Here is a 24,928-nt window from a genome sequence, read left to right as displayed (position 1 = left end):
GATTTCATATACGTATACATTAACAAACGAAGTTTTCCCCCAACTGCTCCTTAGCCCAGCCATTAAACAGAGAGAGATTTCTTGCAAGAGATTACATCAGAAGTGAGTCCTGAGAAAGGATTTAGACCGCACAGAAAGGTGGTGTGTAAGAGAACACAATGATGTTTATGGAAAGAGTTCACCAGTTTATCTTCTGTAGTTCATAATTTCACTGTATATTAGAAAGACACCCAAGTATAGAAAGTTATACTGTGATGGCAAGAATTTTGCCAGTGGAAATTGGCCTTTTGGGAATAAACAGCTAAAGGAGATTAACTACAGTACCCATATCAGATCTGTTTCCTGCAAAAATTCTTCAAAAGCACAGCAAGCCATTTTCACATGCATGCCGTGCAGTTGAATTTTAAACTACCATTCATAATAATGCAGACTGTTTTGCATGGAAGCTTACAGCTGAATATTATTTATGGTGAAGCATCCAATGAGATTTTTGTGTGTGCCTTATACAAACCATTTTGTTCCCAGAACACCCCTGATACCCTTAAATGCAGAGTGAAATGAGAATACAAGCACTAGAATTTAATGTAGCAGAAACTGCTATAGGACTGAGCACAAGCCTAGGAGTGAAGTGCTCCATGACCTATTTCAACATTTTTAAACCACATGGGTGCCTATTTTACATTGTAGGACCGTTGACAATTAAAGTACAATTAATAAAAGAGCAAGCAGCAACCCCACAAATTATAATAAAAGAACATAAAACGTACACTGCAGATAATGAGATGAGAATGGGATGATCTGTTTTATCATCCATCAAACAGCATTTCCCACCCTGAAAACTCTCCTACAATGGCTGGCCTTGACAAGGTTGGCCTACAGAGAGACTGACCTGGGCTATTTCAGACAGGGAAGAGGAAATCAGCAGAGAACACTAATCCAACAGTCCCTAGTCATACAGCATTAAAGAACCTCTGCAGATCTCAGGTGTAGTATTATGGAAAAGGAGGGGTGGTCTCTCACAGAATGGCCCTCCTGGCCTGGGACCTGCCCGATTCACTATCTAGTCTAGGGAAAATGAGAGAACCCCTTTGCCTCAGTGTATCCATCTGTAAAATGGGAATAATTGCTTAGCTACCTCAAAGTGGTGTTTAATTTTAGCAGATGCTGCCTCACATCCTTCTTTATTTCATAGCCTTCTATTCCAGCCACATCATCATATGGGATGGATATATCCTCCTGCTTCATTCTAAATACAGAATAAATATCTATTGAACATTCCCACCTTTTCTGCATCACTATTTGATGTTACCATCTGCATCAAACAATGGATCTCAGCCTGACTTAGGGTTCTTTTTGTTCTTAATGTTTTTAAAATATCTTTTTATTGTCTTTAACCTTATTTGCCACTGATATTTCATTGATTCCTTTAGCTTCCCCTTGATTCCTTTAGCTTCCCCTATCAGACACTTACTTTTTAAAAAATTGTAACATTCATTGCCATTAACTTCTCCTTTTTTCCATTCTTTATACAGTGATTTTTTTTTAATGTTTTATTTCTGCTTTCACCTCATCATCTTTTAGCCAGAATGGTTTTTTGACCAGTAACTTTTTTCATGTTTGTGGAATCGTTGCTTTTGAGACATCCAGCAGGATGTCCTTGAACAAGTCCCAGATTTTTTTAATACTTTCCACTTTAAGTTTTTTCCCTGTTAGTTATGCCAAAAATTGGTTTAAGCTTGGGGAAATTGGCCCTTTTAAAGTTTCAAATACACATGTTACTAGCAGGTTCCATATTCTGTTTGGACAAAGAAAGTGTAACAAGACCAGAACCATGGGTACTTAAGCAACTGCTAATTTTTAGTTCAGTGATTAACTCTTTGTCCATTAGAACTAGGTCCAATGTTGTGTTAAGAAAAATCAATTATTTTTAGAAATTCTAAGGAAGTTTTGCTATTGGCCACATGAGATATCCAGCAAGTGTGTCCCCTAGGCTGAAGTTGCCCAGGTCTGAACATTTTCAACTCAACAGGCCCAGATCAATTACACCTAAAAGTCATAAAGGAAGCAGCTGAGGAGCTCTCTGAACCACTAATGTTAATTTTTACCAAATCTTGGAAAACTGAGGAAACTCCAAAGGATATTAGGACTGCCAAACTAATTTCAGTATTTTGAAAGGGGTAAAGGGATGACTCAGAACTATGTACTGGTTATCCTGATGTCAATTCTGGGCATAATAAGCAAACAGTTAATTCACTCTATCAACAAAAAATTGAGAGGCTAAAAATATAATTAATACCAGTCAGCATGGTTTCATGGAATGTAGGTACTGCCAAACAAACCTGTTATCTTTTTTCAAAAAACAAGATTATGGGCAGTTGATAAAGGAACTGTATTGATATAGTACACTTGGATTTCTCCAAGGTGTTTGCCTTAGTATCATATGACATCTAGAATAAAAAACTTCCATGATATTGAATTAACTGGGCATATACTAGATGGATTAAAAACTGCTCACTGACATATCTCTAAACATAGTTAAGCTATCAATGAGTGGGGCCGTTAAAGGAGTCCCTCAGGGATCGGTTCTTAGTACAATAGTGTTCAATATTTTTATCAACGATCTAGATAAGTTTGCAGTGACAAAGATTGGTGGGGGAGTAATTAATGAGGACCGAGTTACTGTTAGAGTGATCTGAATTGCCTGTGTAAATGGTTATAGTCCAACAAAATGCATTTTGATACAGCCAAATGCAAGGTAATACAACTGGAAACAAAGAATGCAGACTATACCAACAAGATGGAAGACTGTTTTGGAAAGCAGTGACTAAGAAAAGGACCTAGAGGTCATTGTAGATAATTGCCTCCATATGAATTCTCAATGCAATGCTAGGGTATTAACAGGGCTAATGCTATCCCTGGACATATACAAAAGTAAATAAGTAAAAATAGGGAAGGGATATTGCCTCTGTACACAGCACTGATAAGACTACTAGAATACTGTGTCCAGTTCTGGACTGCACACTTCAAGGAGGATTGGGGGGTGGGGGGGGACGCTGGAGAGAGTTCAAAGTAGGGCCACAAAAATTATTCAGGGCTAGAAAACAAGTCTGATGATGTGAGGCTTAAGGAGTTCAATCTATTCATCTTATCAAAGATAAGATTGAGATGTGACTTGATCACTGTGTATAGTTACTTATACATGGAAAAATATCTGATAGTGGGGGGCTTTTCAACCTTGCTGACAAAGACATAAGATCCAATGGCTGGAAGTTGAAGTTGGACAAATTAAACCTTGAATTTGGCAACCTTACTGCAGTTGCCTAGCGGTAAAGGTAATTAAATATTGGAACAGCTAACTAGGGGAGGTAGTGGACTCACCATCGCTTGGAATCTTTAAACATGTATTTTTAAGATAAGAAATTAGATATCTTTTTAAAAAACATGTTTTAATCCAATTTCTGCAAAAAAAAAAATTGTGGCCTGTCAGACAAGATGATTAGAGTGGACCCTTCTGAGAGCCTCTGAATCTTTGACTGAATCTCTGAAAAAGGAGTTTTAGTAGGAGTTGTATAGCACTCTGAAGTTGTTAAATGCCTTAAAAGCACTACACATGGTTAACATTTCTTCCTTTGTAGCAACACCAAGATTATATAGCAAACTAACTTCTCAGCATAATAATGAGTGGCTACTTTTATATTTCCCCAAGGACTTCATTTTAGCATGGTTTCAGATCACACTTTTCAAGGCCTGAAGAAACTTACTCATACAGCAGCTAGTAATCTCTAATTGGGATTGGGGTTTTTTGTTTGTTTTTTAAAGAGGGTAAAGGAGGAAGTGGGGATGCTGAAATCCAGTCAAGTGACTTTCATCAATCTAAATGATTCAAATTAAAACTAATTAATTCAAATTAAAACAAAATTAAAAATAGAGTACTTAAATATATGTTTTAAGCTGCTTTTTGCATGTCATGCATGCCATAACCTAACATGAAGCTTTAAGTATACAGTAATCATGCATTTTACAATTTGTACTCACAAGCCAGTTTGCTGATTATATGTGAACTTTGTCCTGTTTTTGGGGGGGGGGGTGTATTATATATTTGCACAAGCCAGTCAGTCATCTTACACTTTTTTGATTTTAGGATTTGAGATAATGTTTTCAAAAAGGTCATTGTTGCATCATTTTAACTTGCTCAGAAATGCAAGTCATCTAACATGCCACAAATCCTCATCACCAAATGTACAGTGCTTCAGTATAGCCTGCAGAATGTGCACAAGAGCACCTCTTATTTCATCATTCTTCTGTTTTTAAATTTCAAAACAGAGCATCACTCCAGATCATCCCCTTCATATTTTTTCCCCCCTTTTCTCCCACTCATGGAGTTCCTGTCAGTTCCCTCTAGGGGATATGGGATTCTTCCCTCCCCTTCCACCCATGAAACTTGTGGATTATTGGGACATCCACTGGGGTGCCAGGGCTGCGCCTCAATACTGCGTCCTGTCCCAACATCTATCCCAGTATCTCTATGGCAACAACTCCATAGCCAAGCTGTCACAGGCCTCCTCACTGTGACTGCTGCCACCAAATCTTCCCTTGAGATCATAGGTGCTGGAACTAGAGGTGCTGGGGCTGCTACTGCACCCCCTGGCTTGAAGTGGTTTCCATTATATACCAGGTTTACAGTTTGGTTCAATGGATCTCAGTACCCCCCTACTATACAAATTGTTCCAGTGCCCTGCTTGAGGTTGTTTTAGAGCACCCGGGTGGTAGTGAGGAAAAGGAGCAAACTAATACTGACCCTAGCAGCACAATCTTGTATTTCCTGCAGGTTTGTCTGGGAGAGGATGTGTCACAGTAGCTATGCCTCGTTAGATTCCTGGGAGGGATTGGCATGTGGAAAGGGAGGGATGATGCAGCAGAGGTTGCACACCTGTATCAGTTTCACCAAATCTGAAACCCACTGCTCATGGAGGCAGAAGCAATTTGGTCCATGCTTCTACGAAACATTAGCTATGACTTACAGCTACTTAGTTATACAGCTGAAATTGTTCAGTAATGAGTGCACTAAACAGGATCTTTTGAAAAAGGGTTGGTTTAGAGGAATCAGACTATTCAGTGGTATATACCTTTAGAAAATCCTGGTTTGAAGTTCTTGCAGACTATACAGAGGCAACTTTTCCTATCTCTCTCCTCATTTTTTTTGGAGGGGTGAAAGGTAATATGGTATAGTACTGGTTGGGTGGAGACAGGAACTAGATATTCACAAATATACAGCCTTCATCTGCCTACTCTGTTTTCTGTTTGTAACTTCACATTCTGTTTTTATTAATTTTCTATGTGTATTTATAACTTCTGAAAATGCTAATAAACAAATTTTAAACTCCATCACCATCAGAAGGATCAGTTTTAGTGGAATTTTTTTAGTGATTTTTTTAAGTACCCACATAAACTAGAATAATCAAATACAAAGTTGCACTCTCATAAGTTTCTCTACAGTATTTCAGTCACTGACCTCTTCTCCCCCCTCCCTTCTCTGACTGCAATATCATGGCTCTAGATGAGTATGTTCTCATACGTTTTGATAGTTACTTTTCGATGTTTTACGGCTGACTCAGTGGGTTACTCCAACCAGTAACAGGGAGGGTGGTTTTCAATTCAGCCTAGCAAAACAAATGCTTCTTTCAGAAGTTCTGGCCTGGTACCACCTTCCTGTTGACATATGTGATAGAGGCCAAAGTCTCAAAGCCATAAAAACTAGCAAGATCAATTACCCGAAGAAACAGAAGGCATGGCATGCAACCCATATTTCTATATAATTTATTCAGAAGATCATTTCTTTTTCACATTAGCAGTCCGATATCAACTACTGATTCAGACAAGCTCCAAATCCATATGACTAATATCTGTAGCCATATGTGAATGCACATAGTAAACATTTTGAAAAATAATTAAAGTAATTTATTCAAAACACATTTTCCCTTAGTTTTCCCACCAATTATGATCCTAAAAAACAGACTTTCTGAATGGATCTACAAATTAACCTATTATAAAATTCATGAGGCACAGTTTTGTTTTTTTTAATAAGAAAAAAGCCCCTGTAGCCGAGAAATGTGTTCTACAAGAAGAGACAGCTTCTGCCAATGGTCAAATCCTGAAGTAAGTCAAATCTTTAGAGAACCCAAGAAGTTGCTAATTGTGAACACACATCCAAATGTCAGAATGTTATCCTTATGCCACAGAACAAAAGATTTAAAAAACCACAGATTTATGGCTATGTTAGAGTTTAATAGTTCTGTGCTGTTGCCACCTTCTCTGATTGTCCAGGGATGTCATTTTAGGGGAAGGGCTTAAGTTCAAAGGCAGGTTCACAAAGTATTTAATTGCTCAAAGTAGTAGTGTGATTGGACAGAGTCAATATGTATTTTGGTATGGTTTGTGAAAAGATATTTGCTTTTTCTGGACCACGATAGGCTGACATCGTTGTTGTTGTAGTAGTAGAATACCTTTTGGTTGAAAACATTCTTCCTAGAAAGATCATTCAGAGTAACTTATATCTGGGTTTAGTGCTAATATACAAATATTGTCCCCCCCAACAGTAGGCTACTCCGTTTAATATTCCTTAGGCCATCTGTTTATTTCCTGAACCACAACAAATTAAAAAGAAGGTATATTAGATAAGTTAGTTCTTGTGGTGTAAATAAAAACTGCCTAAATCTGAAAGCCATCAAGTGCTCGGAGAATGAAGAGTAACATTAAACTGTATGTATCCAAAAGGTCCACTAGTTTTCTCAGAAACTGTACCACAAAGCAAATGGCTTAGAATGGATACTGATCATCCTCTAAAAATTCTACCCCAAAAAAAAAAAAAAAAAAAAATCTAGTTTTTAAACCACATTTAAAGTTTTAAAAGAATGTTATATTAAAGCATTAAAATGTGACAAAATATAGTTTTTATATTTAAAAAGCTATGAGCTAATCACATTGAAGACTAATTGTATATATGCTGAGCACATGTACAGTAGAATGAAGTATCATCAGCAGATTCCTGTTTGATAAACGTCAGATTGTTCCTCTTCATCATGCATTATACCACCTTTATAGAAATTGGTTTCAGTACTGTAACTAGACTATTTAAATACCTAGAATTTGGTCTCTGCAACACAAAGTTCTCCCGACTGTAAAATATATGCCAACATTTTACACACAAGCAACATATCAAACCAATATCTTAACTTCTGTGTGAAAGGCAATTATTTGCACTCCTGTTTTAAACATATAGGATACCTTTCTAGAAGAAACATTTATTTATTTTTATCTCATGGGAGATGAGCAGATTTTGGAAATCTCAGGGAGGAGCCCTGGAAAGTGGGCTAAAAGAACTGCGATAGAGTGGTTAATAACTTGATCTGGTAATGGTGACTTAAGTGGGATTGAAGAGCTGCTCTGTTATAACCTTGTTTTACTCTGGGGATTTTAGAACAATTGTTTTTACTACAAGGAATCTGTGAAACTTTATAATCAAACAAAAAGGTTTGAAGACACAATATTCCTCTTCATGGGTCTCAGAGGGGAAACTGAGACAGGTGCATTTGTTGTGCTGTGGCCTTCCACTGAAGGGCACTCCAGGTGAGGCCTGCCCTATCACAGTAACTAACATGCTGTACACTACGAGAGCAGGTAACTCAATCTCTGACTGTGTAAGCTTCCTTCACGTCCAACCTTCCTTCCATCTCACTTGTTTGATTAATTGTTTTCCTACATCATGGAGTATCTAACCTAGAATGTAATGTTTCCTAATGATCTAGGAAGATATACCCATGGCACTGTATGAATAAATTCCTTCATAATGCCATGGGAGGTTTTATAAGACACCCAGAAAAGCTAGAAAAAAGAAAAGTAGTCTGTGGTGGAAACATGTGGTTGTGATTATTTGGTAATCTGTAGATAGGATTTATAAATTCTATGAGAGATTATGAATGCTGTCAAACTACAAACTCCCTTTTGAATGGGCAGCCTTTTGCTTTCTCTGTTTGCCTTCATATTGGGCTCAAATTCCAAAGGCTGGTGGCAAAAGAACAACAATGTAGTTTTGAAGTTAAGGGCTCTTCCATTGCAAGGGAATAGCTCTGAACAAAAGACTGGCTCCCAACAAGGAGAACAGGTTTTTCTGATCACCTGACGAGGCTGAGTAGGATGTCACCTGACAAAAGTAGTTAAAAGTTATAAACAGGGAGGAGCTGATTTATCTGGGTCTTTTTGACCATTTTATGTCTAGCATGGGAGGAAAGAGAAACAATGCAGGATGTATGGGCTGCATGAAGCAGGATACCCTGCCTCCCTTTCTGAACACAGATGTCCCCCCTTCCCCCCCCCCCCCCCAGCAAGGCAAGGGGTGGAGCTATTAAGGGGCACTGCATTTATGATGTTTATGTTTTATATGGTCTGTACTCTCTCTGGTGCTTTCTATGATAAATTAAAAGAGCAGGAATGTGTTATACTTGAGCAAAGTTTCTCCATGTGCTAAATGCTTCACAACTACTGCATGGCTCCAGAGAGAGTAAACCAGAAGCTTCACACCTTTAAGGTAGAGTTCTGGGACAGGGTGTGTTTACGTAAGGGGGCATCTAAAGCATCAGCCCTGTGCCCGGAGGGGTTAGGCAGTTGGGCAGCAGGTTCCAGCTCTCAAAAGGGGGTGCCAGACAATGGATCTGCACCCCAAGAGTGTGCCAAGGGACCCCAAAATTGGAGCAGTGGCTGGTCTCCATTCAGGCCCCAGAGGTTTAAGACACCCCAGGATCCAGAGGCTTGGATTCCCCTCACTGCAATCTAGTGGGTGGCCAACAAGGTGGTACCACACTAGATTTGTGACAATAGCATACAATCAAATATGTAAAGACTGACTATTTACCTTTGCAGACACACCATGACTGAAGTAGTATCAAATGACCCAAGAGAAAGAAAGGGTACAAAGAAAGAAAAGGCAAAGGAAATACTACTACTCAACATGAAGGGAAAAAGTACTTATTTATCTCTGATGTTGACCCACAAATTGCAGCTTAACAGCAGTACATATTTAGTAAAAATTCTTTAGAAGGTGCTGTTCTGACAGCATACTCACACTCACATTTTCTTCATCTCTGAAGAGTCTGAGGAACTAAAATTGCCAAAACCAGCGCTAAAAGGCATGCAAATTAAAATGCAGCAAAGAAAGTGCTGATCACCATCTACCTCAGAGCAGAGATTTTAATACAAAGATCTCAAACATACAGAATTTACAAAGTTGACCTATTGAAGGACTCTTCTTTCTGGCTTAACTGTGTTACTCTAGATGGCTCAATGGGAAATCTGCATTTGATTAAGAAATCAATTACTTTGGCCCCAATGTTGGCAGGCTGTAGGAATGCTGTAACAGCAGCGCTCTCAACTCACGTAGGCAGGGGTAGAGAAAGAGAAGAAATAAGTTATACTGATTAATAGTGGACTCTATAGCTAATTAAAGAATAGTGTTACACAAGCGCACACACAAAAATCCTGCTTAGTCCTCTAATGAAGTAGACAGTGGTTGCACAGTGGCCATGAAAGCAAAAGGTATAGTATAAGTTGATTCTACAGGGCCTAACCTGTTTAAGAAGGCGGATGACAAGAAGATAGCTATTATATGCACAGAAAGTTTTACTGAATTTAAATCTAATATTTTCCGTTTAAGAGCAGAATGACAACTGGCAATTTACCAGGAGATCTAGTTTATACTATTCAATATTCAGAAAAAGAACTGTGTTTGGGTTTTTCCCTTGCACAAACCTGAGAACAAATTTAATTCTCATGAAAGTGAGAACCTAGCCCTGTGCAATCTTCCTCACACAGATACTCCTGGATCTTGCAAATATAAACTCTATCATGAAATTAAAGTGGTCTATAGTCTTCAGAAGTGTCAATCAATTCTTCCATCTTCAGTCTGTTTCCTGTAAATAACTTTAATCTTTTGCTTTAAAAGTACACAGCTGCATATGAATCAGGCTCCATTTGTCATCCATTAACAAAATCACGTAAAAGGACCAAAAAAAAAAAAAAAAAAACCACTCTACTCAACACAATAGCCCTTCAGTTGTGGAAACCTGGGGACAAAATAGATTGGGTGGCAAGTTAAAGGACATCACCTGGACCAAGCAATTTCTCGACTAGTTAGCCATATCCTCTCAGAAAAATGCAAAAATTGGAATTGCACTGTTATTGCAGGAAGGAATAAGGAAATACTGGCAGAGCTACTCTACCTGCGAAAGCTGGTACAGTACCTTTCTGCACTACATTTGGATGTACTCAGTACTATCACGCCTTTTATTTAATGACACATGAAGGACCCCCAACAGACAGAGATAAAATTGCCTGAGCAACTACATTTCTTTCTGAGAGTGCCGAGAGCTATACTCCGTTGCCTTGAAGAATCTCTCATGGGGGATACTACCAAGTTCTGTCTAGCTACTTCTCCTGTTCAAGGTGTTTGAGTCCATTAGGAGGCATAGACTCGAGTATGCTGGGGGCACCAGGTAATATATCTCCATCTCTATGAGATGCCAAAAGAGTACATCAGCAGTGGTGCTTTAGCCAACAGCAACCTGGGAAGAGTGTTCTGTTACATCCTCCAATATGGAACTCAGTCCCTTTCTCACTCCCCACACCCTGTTTCCAACAGAACCTACATTTGCTGAACCTTGCAGATGGCCTGAAAGTCATCAGTAGCCTCAGGTGTTTTTTAAGAAGGTGGAATAAGAATATATGGGGTAATTAGGCGAGAGATTGCACATTGTAAAAGGTGCATCATTTACTGGGTGGGGGGGTGGAGGCGGTGGAGAGTGGATTGGCCTGTCAAGTACTCGTGTTCTAGGCATTTTTATCCTCAGTATGTATATTTTAAACTTACTTGTACAAATACCTAAAGCAACAGGACAGACACGTAAATCTGAAGAAATAAATATAGCACCTATTATCCAGAAAGTTACCAAAGTTCTTTACAGACATTTAAAAAGGGATCCAATTACTTGCCCACCACTGAAATACAGCTCTCTCCAAGGTGTAAGGTAGTAGTCATTCTGCACTAATACTACATAGCCATTTATAAGAATGAAAACGAAGCTTAATTTCTCCAGTTGAAGCTACAGGGGGAATTCTAGGCAAGCAGAATGTAATTATGTAATTGGAATTAGGCCAGGATACCGGGGTTAATGCTGTGTACTTACAAAAAATGTGCCAAGGTATCTTGCAGTGACCACTAGGTGCCATCTACTGAGTCATTAGTACCTCTTCCTGTAGAATCTGGGTTTTCCTTGGAGATCTCCCATTTACATACTGATCAGGCCCAACCCATATTAGTTTAACACAGCACAAGACGGTATAGCCGGAAGTATACCTACTGGTGTCACTTTTAAGAACAGTAAAATATGTATGAATTAAAAGAATGAAATCTTTTCATATAGTAAAAAAACTGTAATGAAGGCAATTTTCTATTTGGCACCACCTATAGTAAAACCTGCAAGCAGTACTTATACAATAACAAGATGGTGTTTAGGACATTCTGGCAGAAAATCTAAAGCATCCAGGTTGTAAAACCCCGTAATAAGTAGGTAATCCTAGCCTGGCGTCCAAGTTGCTGCCCTAACCTGTTCCTTATGATTATGATTTTAAAATGTCTCAGTGTCAGCAGGTTCATTGTGAGTCAGAGCTGAAATAATAAGTGGCTTATTTTCCATCCTGATGGAGGAAATACATCACGGCTCATTGTGGCTCACTTACAGAGCCTGTTTTTTACAGGAAAATGTAAAAATAACTAAGTCATTCTGCCTTACTGCTCTTATTTTTGATTAACAAAGCCCTTACTACAAACAAATTAGAACAGAAAAAGCACGTTTTCAATATGGTCCACAAAAACAATATCCAAGAAAAACTGTAGAAGAGCAAATGGCATAAACAGTCAAGAATATTAAGTCTGTGATAAACACCCTCTTCTGCCAAAATGACTAAACTAGTCAACCAATGTAAACAACAGACTACTTCATTTGAAGGGAAAACATAAGACCTGATCCTGCAACCTTCTACTCCAAGGAGTTGCTCTCTTTTTTTCTTTCCTAGGCCTTGATGAGATAAATACATGCTAAAAAGTTATTCAATTAAATGTTTGCAGAATCAGGGCCCATGACTGCGAGTTCCTCAGGGCAAGGAATGCCTGTTGCTAGGTGTTTATGCAGGGTACAGCATAAAATAACCCGAATCCTGACTGGGACCTTTGGGTGCTACCTGAAATGTACATGTTCAGCAACAACTCCTCGTGCAGAGATTCCCAGAGAAATTTACAGTGTTTCTCACATATAGAAGGGAAACTGGACAATGCACCAAAAATTGGTCTCCAATTTACTACAGAAGCATATATAGCTAACATATATATTAGCAGTAGTAGTACAATTGTACCTATAGACTCCAATTAAAATAGAAAGGATTATGCAAGGATCTGCACAGAGACCGGACAGTCCCTGCCCCGAAGAGTTTACAGTCTACATAGACAAGATAGACAAAGGGCAGGAGAAAGTAAGCATCATCATTTTACAGGCAGGGAACTAAGGCACAGAGAATAGTTGATTTGCTCAAGGTCACACAGGAAATCAGCAACCGAGCCATGAGCTGAATTCAGATCTCCAAGGCTCTGTCCTATGCTTTAATGACAAAAGCAAGAAGGGGGGGAGGGGCTTTAGAACAAATTGATAAATTTAACAGTAATAAGTCACCAGGACCAGATGGTATTCACCCAAGAGTTCTGAAGGAACTCAAATATGAAACTGTAGAACTACTTAAATGTAGTATTTAACCTATCACTGCAACAAGCCTCTGTACCAGATGACTGGAATGTAGGTAATGTAATGCCAAATTTTAAAAAAGGGCTCCAGAGGCAATCCAGACAATTACAGGCCAGTGAGCCTAACATTAGTACCAGGCAAACTGCTAGAAATTATAGTAAAGAACAAAATTTTCAGAGACATACATAAACACAATTTGTTGGGGAAGAGTCAACATGGCTTTTGTAAAGGGAAGTCATGCCTCACCAATCTATTAGAATTATTTGAGGGGGTCAACAAGCCTGTGGATAAGGGTGATCCAGTTGATACAGTGTACTTGGATTTTCAGAAAACTTTTCACAAGTGTCCTCACCAAAGGCTCTTAAGCAAAGTATAGTCATGGGATAAGATCAGTAATTCATAGATCAGTAACTGGTTAAAAGATAGGAAACAGAAGAGTAGAAATAAATGGCCAGTTTTTACAATGGAGAGAGGTAAACAGTTGGGTCACCCAAAGAGCTGTGCAGAGACTTGTGGTGTTCAACGTATTTGTCTGAAAAAGGAAGTGAGCAGTGAAGTGGCAAAGTTTGCGGATGACAAAATTATTCAAGATCGTGATGTCCAAAGCTGACCACGAAGAGCTAGAGGGGGAATCTAACAAAACTGGGTGACTGAGAAACAAAATGGCAGATGAAATTCAACACTGAAAAGTGCAAAGCAATTCACATTGGAAAAAATAATCCCAACTACACATATATAATGATGGGTTCTAAATTAGCTACCGCTCAATTAGTTACCACTCAAGATACATCTTGGAGTCACTGTGGATATATCTCTATAAACTTCAGCTCAATGCATAGCAGCAGTCAAAAAGGCTCACAGAATTTTAGGAACTATTAGGAGGAAAAAAGATAGAAAATAAGACGGAAAATATAATGTCACTATATAACTATTTTGCACCCAAACATTGAATACTGTGTCCAGTGCTGGTCACCCCATCTCAAAAAGGATATGGGGGAACTGGACAAGGTTCAGAGAAGGGCAACAATGATGACCAAAGGTATGGAACAGCTTCCCATATGAGGAGAAACTAAAAAGATTAGAGCTTAGAACAGAGACAACTAAGGGAGGATACGTAGAGGTCTATAAAATCATGAATGGTGCGGAAACAGTGAACAGAAGTGTTATTTACCCTTTCCCACAATACAACCAACAGGGGTTACCTGATGAAATTAATAGGCAGCATGTTTAATACAAACAAGAGGAAGTACTTTTTCACACAATGCACAGCTAACTTGTGAAACTCATTGCCATGGGATGTTGTGATGCCCAAAAGCATAACTGAATTCTAAAAAGAAATAAATATGTTCATGGAGGACAGGTCCATCAATCGCTATTAGCCAAAGATGGGCAGGGATGCAACCCTATGTTCAGGGAAACCCTAAACCTCTGATAGCCAGAGGCCGGAAGGGGAAGAATGGGATATATCGTTCTAACTGCCCTGTTTTGAACTCTCCAACTGAAGCTCTGGGACAAGCCACTGTGAGAGACAAGATACTGAGCTAAATGGACCATTGGTCTGATCCAGTATGGCTGTTCTTAGGTTCTTAACCACCCTCCCCTCCATATCATGATTTTTTTAAATAGACAATCTATATTTTCTCTATGGTACAATTACCTGCAATACAAAACTTTTTTTTTTTTTAAACCTATAATGCACATACTACAGTTGCTTTTATTCCATTGTGAAAATATAGCATTCATGTGAAGATACAAATATGTGGGTTTATCTCATACTGTATTTAAAAAATGCTTGTAGAATAATGTGTGTGGAGCTAAATAAAAAGGATCATGTAATATTTTATTTCAATAGCTAATATTTAGACAGTTGCTTTTCCTCAGCTCTCCCAACCCTAATCATTGCACATAAATCTACAGTATTAGCTTTAGAGAAATTAAATGAGGCATTTTTTAAAATCTAGTAAATCAAGTCTGATGGGTTTGGGGGTTTTTTTAGAAAAAAAATCAGATTTTTGTTTAAATTGGATTTTATTTTATTTAATTTTTTTCTTTTTAAAAATAAATCTGTTTAAAACGAAATCTGAATTTAATACAAAATATGTTGTGGCCTAATCTATTATAATCTCTTAAAACATTTAAACAAGAAATAATTATGCTGAATCCATGAGCTTCTATCAAAAAAGAGTTAAGTCTGCTTTTCTATATAATGAAAGATGTTTTCCCCCAGATACTAACTTTCAGGTCAAGCTTTACAAATGTGGCACAACAGCTCATGTACTGTATTAGGGGTTTGTTTTATTTAATAAGCAAAAAATGTATATGCTGTTTTGTATGTTTAATTAAATTCCAGTTACCATCTTAATGCAGCTTGACACAAATCATGAGCAAAAAGTTAATTATATTATATTAGCAATATATCATTCACCATTTTCTAACATAGTAAAAACGTACACTTAAGAATCTGAAAATATTAAGCTACATACTTGCTTCAATAAAAGTATAGTTGTAATGTACCCTCCTAGCCAACAAAAATATATCAAATCTAGTGTAAAGGCTCTATTTAGTTTAAATCAATGTGTTTTAATGGTTACAACAGTTAATGAAAATGCAGTTTTCTGTAGAAAATTACCAAAGTACAAACGGAAAAGGGACTAAAATCAATTATTTAAATTTGAGACTTTCCACTTGATTATTTAAATCATTATTTAAATTTTTCCACCCTGGAGGACGGATTACAATCCACTAGTATGGAAGGCAGTAGGGGGGAATCCTAAGAGGCTTGTCTCTATTGAGTGGACAGAATTTTGGAAGTTGGCTGGTAAACTGGAAGTTCTCAAAGGAGAAGCAGAGGCATCTAGTAGGGTACAGTAAGTATCTGTTAAGTCCTGTCTCCATTAGTGACAGAATAAATAGCCCACTAGTGAAACATACAGAGGATCCTTAATTGGGAGGAGTTCTGAGTACGTCAGATATACCACCACAAAGAGACGCAGAGATTAGAAACATGGGCAGAAAATGGAGACATTCATCTTTGGGGAAAAATATGAGCAAACAAAATCTGTTTGAGGTGGGGAAGGTGGAGAGGAAAACACAGAAAGCAGTGATGCCAAGTGAGACGTGATAAGCAAATATATCAGTTTGCAATAGGATGTGGCCCTATAAAAGAAGGGCCAATGGAATTTTAGGCTGCATATATTGGGGCATCACATCCCAGAGGTATTCATCCCACTGCACGCTGCTCTAGTGTGACTGCAGCTGGAATACCAAGTTTAGTCCTGGACACTTTCTCACCAAGACGACAAGTTTGAGGGAGTTCAGAGGAAAACAAACAGTCAAGCAGTTAAGGGGCTGAAGGGACTGATCTGAATAAAGATTAAATAGAGAATAAGTAAAACACAACTTGCTTAAGTGACAACTCAGGGTTGGGGCCAGTGTCTACAAAGAACAGTCCCGCAGGTTATATACATCAAGATGCAAACATCAGTATTTTCAACAACCTCATCTTATTTCTACAGCCCTCATTTCCCCTACATGTTTGTCCACACATCACTCATGTACCTTGTCTCAAAATCTGAATGTAAGTTCCTTGCTTGGGATGGGGACATCTTTTATTTGTCAGACTTAATGCACTTCTACAGTGCATACCAAACATTTTAAGTTGAAATATATATGAAGTGTGCATATACCAAGGAAGGGGTGAAAATATTTAGCATAGTGAAAATACCAGCAATAATATGAAAGGTAAAAGGAAAGTAAACTCCAGGCTCAATGTAAACTCCATAGCTCTGCATACTTAAAATACACTTACATTTAGGGCAGTGTACAATAGCCAACCATCCAGCATTGAATTGCTCTCTCTAATATCTATGACGGTAATACCATATGATGTGAAGTTTATACATTTATAATGCTCACTGAGAAATGGCTTAGGGCTTGTCTACACTACCGAGTCTTTGCTATGTAACTATGTCAGCAAAGCACCCTACTGGAGACGCAGCATATGCTGACAACAGAAGTGTAACGTTACAAACTGCTACCATTACAATTTGCTACCAGTAGTAGTTACTAACATCTAGGTGTTTTTTGCTGCCCTGTCATAATTAGCTGCCTCTGTCTTTCCCAATCCACCCTGGTGCAGGGGTAGCAAATTGTGATGAATGGAGGCACGCCTATCACAATTTGCTAGCTCTTACCTTTCCCCATCTCCTGATGCAGGCGGTAATAAATTCTGGTGGTTGGGGGGTACTCCCATTACCATTTACTACCAGAATGTCCTAACCACCACCTATAGTAAAATCTGGTTCGCTGTCAAATTGGGAGGGTATTTCTAGTGGGGTCCTGCACAGCTCAGTCCTGGGTCCAGTACTAGTCAATATTTTCATTAATGACTTGGATAACGGAGTGGAGAGTGTGCTTATAAAAATCTGAAGACGACACCAAGCTGGGAGGGGTTACAAGCACTTTGGAGGACAGGACTAGAATTCAATGACCTTGACAAATTGGTGGATTGGGTCTGAATTCAACAAGATGAAATTCAATAGAGACAAGTGCAAAGTACTTCCTTTCCTCTGCATAACTACAAAATGGGGAATAACTGTCTAGGCAGTAGTAATGAAATGGAACTGGGGATTATAGTGGATCACAGCTTGAATAAGAGTTAACAACATGATCCATCTGTGAAAAGAGCCAATACCACTATGGGGTGTATTAACAGGAGTCCAGAGGAGAACAACAAAAATAATTAACAGTTTAGAAAACCTGACCTATGAGGAAAGATTAAAAAAAACCTGGCTGTTTAGTCTTGAGAAAAGATTGTTAACAGGTCTCCCCTGAGCTTTCTTCCAACATGTTAAGGGTGGTTATGAAGAGGACGGTGATCAGTTCTCCATTTTCACAGAAGGTAGGACAAGAAGTAATGGGCTTAATCTGCAGCAAGGGATATTTAGGTTAGATGTTAGGGGGGAAAACTAAGTATAAGCATAGTTAGGCTTTGGAATAGGCTTCCAACGGAGGTTGTGGAATCCCCACTATTGGAAGTTTTTAAGAACAGGTTAAATAAATACATGTCAGGGATGGTTCTAGGGGGGTAGTTGGTCCTGCCTCAGCCCAGGGGACTGGACTTGATGACTTCTCGAAGTGCCTTTCAGGCATACATTGTGCATGTTCTTATGATGATCAGCCACTGATGTCACAGGGCTGTCTTCAGCAGATATATTTATACCATTTCCCCCTCTTGAGCTTTGATTAGCTCAGCTATAAGGTGAGGAAACAGAGAGCGACCTGCCAAGTGCTGGCCTACAATGGAAATATCCTATGCAGCTTCAGAAACAAAGACAGATCATGTCTAGTAACTGATACACCATATTTATGGATGTTTCTGGGTCAGGTGATGTGTCTGGTGTCAGGTGATGTGCTGAGATACAACATCACAATGTTTCAAGTAAGCTGAAAATATGTTTTGTTTCGGCCTATCATACTGTCTCCTCACACCTTTATGGATATTGCAATAATAGACTCATTAATATTACCCTCATAATGTAAGGAAGATGTAAACACAACAAATGCTGTGTTTGTAAGTTACATTTTCCGGGGAGCACATACTTAGTACAAGATAAGGATAATATCAAGTGTGGTTACCAAATAGGCAGATGCTGTGATCAAAGAGGAATTTTTACAGTTTAAGCATCAAAAACATGGTTCAACTGATTAATTCTAATGGGACAAGAGTGCCATCACTTTATATGCATTAGCCCTGTAAAAATACAATGGAGACAGGGCACTTTAGTGTCTCCAAAAGGCAACCAATGCAAAGGAGTAACAGGATAATTCATCTTAAAAAGAAAATCCTTGATTTTCGTAGTACAGAACAGTAAGCTTGTCAGAATGAAGAACATGACTGAAAACCTATCATAACAAAATACATAGCATACATAAAAGGCTATTGAATTAAAATATGCAAATAGAAGTATAAACAATTCAATAGGAAAAACATTTATGAACAAATGAAGCAATAGAAAAACTGCACTTCAGTGTTTGTAGGATGGAGAATTACTTATAGAAAAAAAGGATTATTAATAAATTTTCAATTAAAAAGGCATGAGGAAATAATATGTTACTGGAAGTCCAAAATAGTACTGAATGGTACAGGAATGTACAACTGTTTTAGGTATATGAATTCTTTGAGAGAGGTAACAAAAAGTATGAAGTTAGTGTGCCCTAAAGGCTCAAAAACAAAACGGCAAATTAAAAGAACTGTATTTATTTATTTATTTTTATTTCATGACTTTTAGGTTTATAACTCATGATCTTTGAATATTTGTGGTTGTCAATCTTTACCTTTGAGAAAGATTTCATACAAGATAGGAATCTAAAGGCCAGATTTTTAAAGGAATGTAGGTGACTATTGGGATTTTCAAAAGCATCTTGACTCTTTCAACCTTTAAAAATCTGGCCAATAGTGACTATTTGGGAGCCAAGTTCTACCCACAAGTGGTGACATGTGAAAAAGGATGAGGGTGCAGGATAGAGAGGCAAAGTAACAGTTGACAAAGGCAATCCCCGTTGGTGGATTATAGGAAACTGAAGCATTTTTGTCATCAACCCAGGAAAGTCAGTCAGTCTTGACGTCGTATGATCCCAAAGAATAAACTTGTGCATTAAAAAAAATGAAAAAGCAAAAATTTAGAATTAAATACTGATGTCGGTACACTAGAAAGGTTGAAATGTGATTGCTGATGCTCCTAGCAGCCATGAATATTTTCAATGATTATTGCTATAAAAATATCAATTAAATGGCATAATACATCTAGCTGCACGTTGTTAACGAAGATAAATGAAGTGCTAAGAGTATTAAAAATAACATTTTAAAAAGTAAATAAATTAAAGGAGTGACACTCCATTTACAGTGGCTTGCAAGAAAAAGGCAGTACCCTTCAGGAAATCAGAACAGCAGATAAGACAAAACTGAACTGCAATGAGCCTTTATACAGACACAAACTAAGGGTATGTCTACACCCAGCCGCTAGTTCGGCGGCTGGGAATCGAAGTTCTGGGTTCGACTTATCGCGTCTTGTCTGGACGCGATAAGTCGAACCAGGAAGTGATCGCCGTCGACTGCGGTACTCCAGCTAGACGAGAGGAGTACCGCGGCGTCGACGGGGGAACCGCGGCGTCGACGGGGGAGCCTGCCTGCCGCGTGTGGACCGAGGTAAGTTCGAACTAAGGTACTTCGAACTTCAGCTACGTTATTCACGTAGCTGAAGTTGCGTACCTTAGTTCGAATTGGGGGGTAAGTGTAGACCAAGCCTAATAATGAATGGTTAGTTGACTTGTCCAGACATTGGGATGAATTGTGCTTTTAAGTTCACAGCCCTGGGAAGCGCATGATGAGATGAACCATCTCTTAAGGGGGGAAAAAGTCTCTCTGCCCCCCAACACCCCATTTTTGCAGGCACTAAAGATGGTGCATCCCATCTGGGGTAACTGTTACCCCCTCTGCCCCTCCCCATCCCAGGGATTTCCCCTCTGCTATCTTGCAGAGCTTCAACCCCATTCTCAACACTAGCTCCTACCTATCCCTGATTTAGCCCCTCTCTCCTCTTTCCCCGTCTTCCATTGTTAGATCTTCCTGTGCATTCAGTTTGGCCCCTGCAACTCCTGTGAGCAGCAGGGAGCACATTGCTATCCCCAGGAAGAACAGAGTCAGGGCAACAGCTTCAACAGATGTTACTGAGCATGCTCGGTACCAGCAAAGCACAAATTCTGACAGTCAGCAGTTTGTAACATTACACAACACCCACCTACAGCAGTTAGGGATGTGACTTTTTTCACACCTCTAGCCAACAAAGCTACATCAGCAAAAGTTTGTAGTATAGAACAAACCTTCCATTCAGACTGCAATCAACTTTGCACGCAGAAGAGAGTCATGTACTCACTCCATAACTATTAAATAAAGGTATTTAGGAACAATGTACAATAATGTATTCAAAATATAGATGTAAGTGTAAGATATATTCTCCTGCTTTTCTTTTCAAGTTCTGCAGCTCCTCTTGGCCAACAGCAGCTTGTAAACTGACATTCTTAAAGCTGCTGAAAGGCATTATTTTCAATTACTTGAATAAAGTTTCTTCAGTTCTTTAAACATTGTTTAATAAGAGCTCAAATTTATCATGACCACCGAAACCACAAGATCTTTTGGGTCACAGTGATCAAGACGGAGAGCCACAATTGCTGTAGGGGTGCTTCTCTCTCTCTCTCTCTCTCTCACACAAAATCAATCCACCCACCAACCTACCTGTGCCATAGCTTGTTGACAAGTCATACTGTTTTGGTTTCTATCCCCTACTGCCTTTTAGCTGAAAAAAAATTAACAGTTCTGGTGTTCTCTATCTACCCCTGTTAAGCCATGGCAACCTATTAACTCTAAAGCGCCCATTCAGAAGGAAAGATGATCTTGTAGTAAAGTCACAAGATTTTTTGAGTTCTATTCCTGGCTCTACCACAAACTCCTTGTGACCATGGGAGACTCACTTACCTCTGTGCCTCGGTTTCCCCATCTGTAAAAATGGGGATAGGAATACTTCTAACTCAGAGAGTGTTCAGGATAAACTAATTTCTGTAAAGCACACAGAGGTCTTTTGGAGACATTCAAAGTATCACTTACTCATACACCAAGTCACTATTCATACACTACATACAAGCCAAAATAAGTGAAAATATTAAAGTGTGACACTGATATAGAAAAACTATCCAAATGCAAAAAAGTATCTCATTCCGCTGAAACTTAACACAAATTCTGTAGAACATTAGAATGACTATGTAAAAATGGTACCTCACACAGGAGATCTGCTCCTTTTGTTTAATCTTAGTTATAGAAACCTACTGCTCCAACAAAACAAATACGTTTTTAAGTACTCCTTACTCCTGTTAGCTATAGCATTACTACATTGCTATGGGAAAGTGAGATGCATTCATTTCTGACTTCTGGTTCATGAAGAGATTTTTTTTTTTTCTAAAATGCATACAATTTTATGTGGAAGGCATAGACTGTAATCAAGGAATTCCAGTGTCACTTTAAAGCCACTTTTCACACTAGAACCACACTTTAAAGGAGTCATAAATCAAAGAAAGATCAACAGAAAGTGAAGAAAAAATAGCCAGTGTTCATAAGAGAGAGAAATTTAGAGTATGACAATTTGCAAGCCTAGTACAGATACATGCCAATTCATTTTTAGCCAAACATTTACCATTTTCTGCTCCATCCTTCAAATCTCCCCAAGTACACGATATTTCAGAGTCAAGACGTGTATTTATGTTTTAGTCTGTCCCCCATTTTACAGATTTTTAATGCTGGCGAGCACAAATATAAGCAGACATATCGCAACACTACAGATGGCAAGTCTTATTTAACTCTTAAAACAAAAGCTCGCTGCTCTCCAGTTGGTATTGGAGTTCTAAATCTATTTTTGCCCCAGACCAGGAGTGAAAGTAAGCAGAAAGTGGCAGCCGGTACACAGCTGACCGTACCGGCAGGGCCGATGATGGGGGGGGATAGGAGGGGGGAAGAGAGAGACAAAAAAGAAAGCTGCCCCGGGCCCAGCGATTTAAAAGGGTCCAGGGATCCTGGCAGCGGTCGGAGCCCTTGGCCCTTTAATTCACTGCCGGAGCCTTTAAATCACTAAAGGGCTGGCTGGGGGAGTCTGGCCCCAGCCCCACCCCTTCTGCCCAAGGGCCTGCCCCTTCCAGGGGCCCAGAGCCGCCGCCCTCTCCCCTCCTGCCCTCCCCCAACCTTGTCCAGGACCCAGACTCCCCTGTGTACCAGTAAGTCTGTTAAGTTACTTTCACCCCGGCCCAGACAGAATACAAAACTGAAGTATGTATATTTATTTTAAAATAATTAGTATTAGAATACTTACTGCACAGACATTTGTCTAACAAAAATTGTATAAGATTAGATTACTTTTTAATTTGAAATTGTTTAATACTCACCCTTTGTTCTTTCACTCTCAAGTGCATTTAAAACATACTATTGAAGCTTTTATGGTTGTAGGTAAAGGCTGTCTTCTTTAAAGAATAGTGAGAGTACCACCTATAGGATTTCCAACAGTTTCTTTTCCAAAACTATTTTCCATTATGTAACAAATTAAGCGTCTTTAAAATGTTCCTCCTGACACACACTGTTCTTCTTTACAAGAAAATTTTACTTTCTTGCTTACAATGACACAGAGTAGGGTCTTACTAAGCCAAAACTGACCAAAAAGCCCCCAAAATCATATACCTTATGTTCTGCTTGTCTATATATGATACAACATGCCAGTCACTGTTTAGCTCAACATATTTCAAAATTATTTCTCACTTCCTCCACCACATTTGCCAAGAAAAAAAATGTTTGCTTTCATTTTTAAAAGCCACACCTCCAAGTTTGGGGGAGGGATTTTTGCCAGTGAAATATTTTCAGATTACCAGAAGACTGCACTCTTAGTTCCTTTGTTCTAATACTTAAAATATTCAGCCTTTTAGGCTTCCTAACTAGCACCAAATAATTTACAGTTAAGTACAATCCTCACTGTTCTGAGAGCAGGAAAAGTTGCAACTGACAGCTGTCACGACAATCTCTGGATTCAAACAAATGCCTGGTGATTAATGTCCATACAAAGCATGCACATGTGACTAAATAAGCATTTTGCAATTCTGTGACAGAGCATAAATTTTAGTGGTTTGGGTTTTTTTTGCTCCATTAGCCTGGTAATGGAGAGACGAAAGCAATCTGAGAATTGTATCAGTTTTGAGGTTATGATCATTTTAAAGTATGAATTGCTTAATCTTAAAGTTAACAGATTGTGCACACAGTCCTCCAGGAACTGTATAGACATACTGTTAGCCCTGCAAGCTCCAGACTAGACCTGAAAGTGGCATTGTTATTTGGTACAGAAGTTTGATTGTTCTTCACTATTTCCTGAATCTCTCTATGTTTAATTTATAAAACACCCAGGACATCATGTCTATTTTCATTTCCAGCCCCTCTTAACCAAGAGCGTCTCTCACCACAGCAAGAGGCATGTTGAACAGGCTGAATGATTTTCAAATACAAAAGTTAGTGAAGTAAAGGAAACTGCTCTGCTAGTTGAACCAGCAGAAGAAAAACACTAGAGCAGGTCTTACACATTCTGTTTGGAAGAGGACAGTGTCTCACACACCAGCTCACTTTACAGTGACAAACAAGGCTGCCCCTTCTCCTTTTGTGGCTTCCCAAGGTCAGAAAGAAGATTTTCAAAATCTATCTGTACTCATGCACAAATGAATTCCATCAGCTTTATAGTGATGCTCTTTAACTGGGCTAATGATACAAGGGGGAAATCCTAAGTGGCCAAGAAGTTGTCTACTTCCCTTAGCGCTACTATCCTAGTTGAACAACACTAATGAAAACTTTCTATGTGTTGGAAAAGGAGGTCCCAATCATTAAACAGTAGGAAAATGTATTCCTGCTTATGTGAAAACTTCCATTCTTTGAGTAATAAAGTTCACAAATCAGTTACAATGGGTGGAAGCAGAATCAGATCTGTCAGGCACCAGCAGCAGCCCACATCCTGAAGTTCCATCCAGTTGAGAACTTCCACAGCCAGGATAACTTAAATCTACTGTGAGGGGGGGAACTGCAGCTTGCCAGCTGAGCCTCCCCACCCCCACCCCCAAAAATGAGTCACGGGGTGGAGAGCGGAATACACAGACCGTTCTTTTTGCCTCTGGCCTTTCTCAGCCTAGCTTGCTCATTCCCTGAAGAATGCAGGGGCACCAGCCCCTACAAATGCCTCAGAAGGAGAAGTGGAGCTGATGTCCCTGGCTGGGAATCAGTCATATTATTGAACCAAACTCTTAATCTAAAAATGTGAAGTGAACTTTGGAATTTCCCTCAAAACAACTCTGAGCAATGAGGTCTGGCTGAGTTGCCTACCACTGCGGGGATAAGGGGAAAAAAATGGAGGGACCTTCAGCTGGTGGGACAAGACAGGTCTGCTTCCGCACCCAGCTGCAAGCAGCCTGAAGTACCCATTGTAATGGATATGTGGACACTATTATGAAGAATAAGA

At 39.0% G+C, this 24,928-nt stretch overlaps 1 protein-coding gene across 1 annotated transcript in view; it reads right to left on the bottom strand.

Moving 5' to 3' along the window:
• Window positions 1-24,928, bottom strand: part of FOXO1 (forkhead box O1) — a 93,545-nt gene that overhangs the window by 42,247 nt on the left and 26,370 nt on the right. The window lies entirely within an intron of this gene.

Source organism: Emys orbicularis, chromosome 1 (genome assembly GCF_028017835.1).
Source record: "Emys orbicularis isolate rEmyOrb1 chromosome 1, rEmyOrb1.hap1, whole genome shotgun sequence".
NCBI lineage: Eukaryota > Metazoa > Chordata > Testudines > Emydidae > Emys > Emys orbicularis.
The sequence above is the reverse complement of the archived record's forward strand: the minus strand, read 5'-3'. Positions and strand labels throughout refer to the sequence as shown.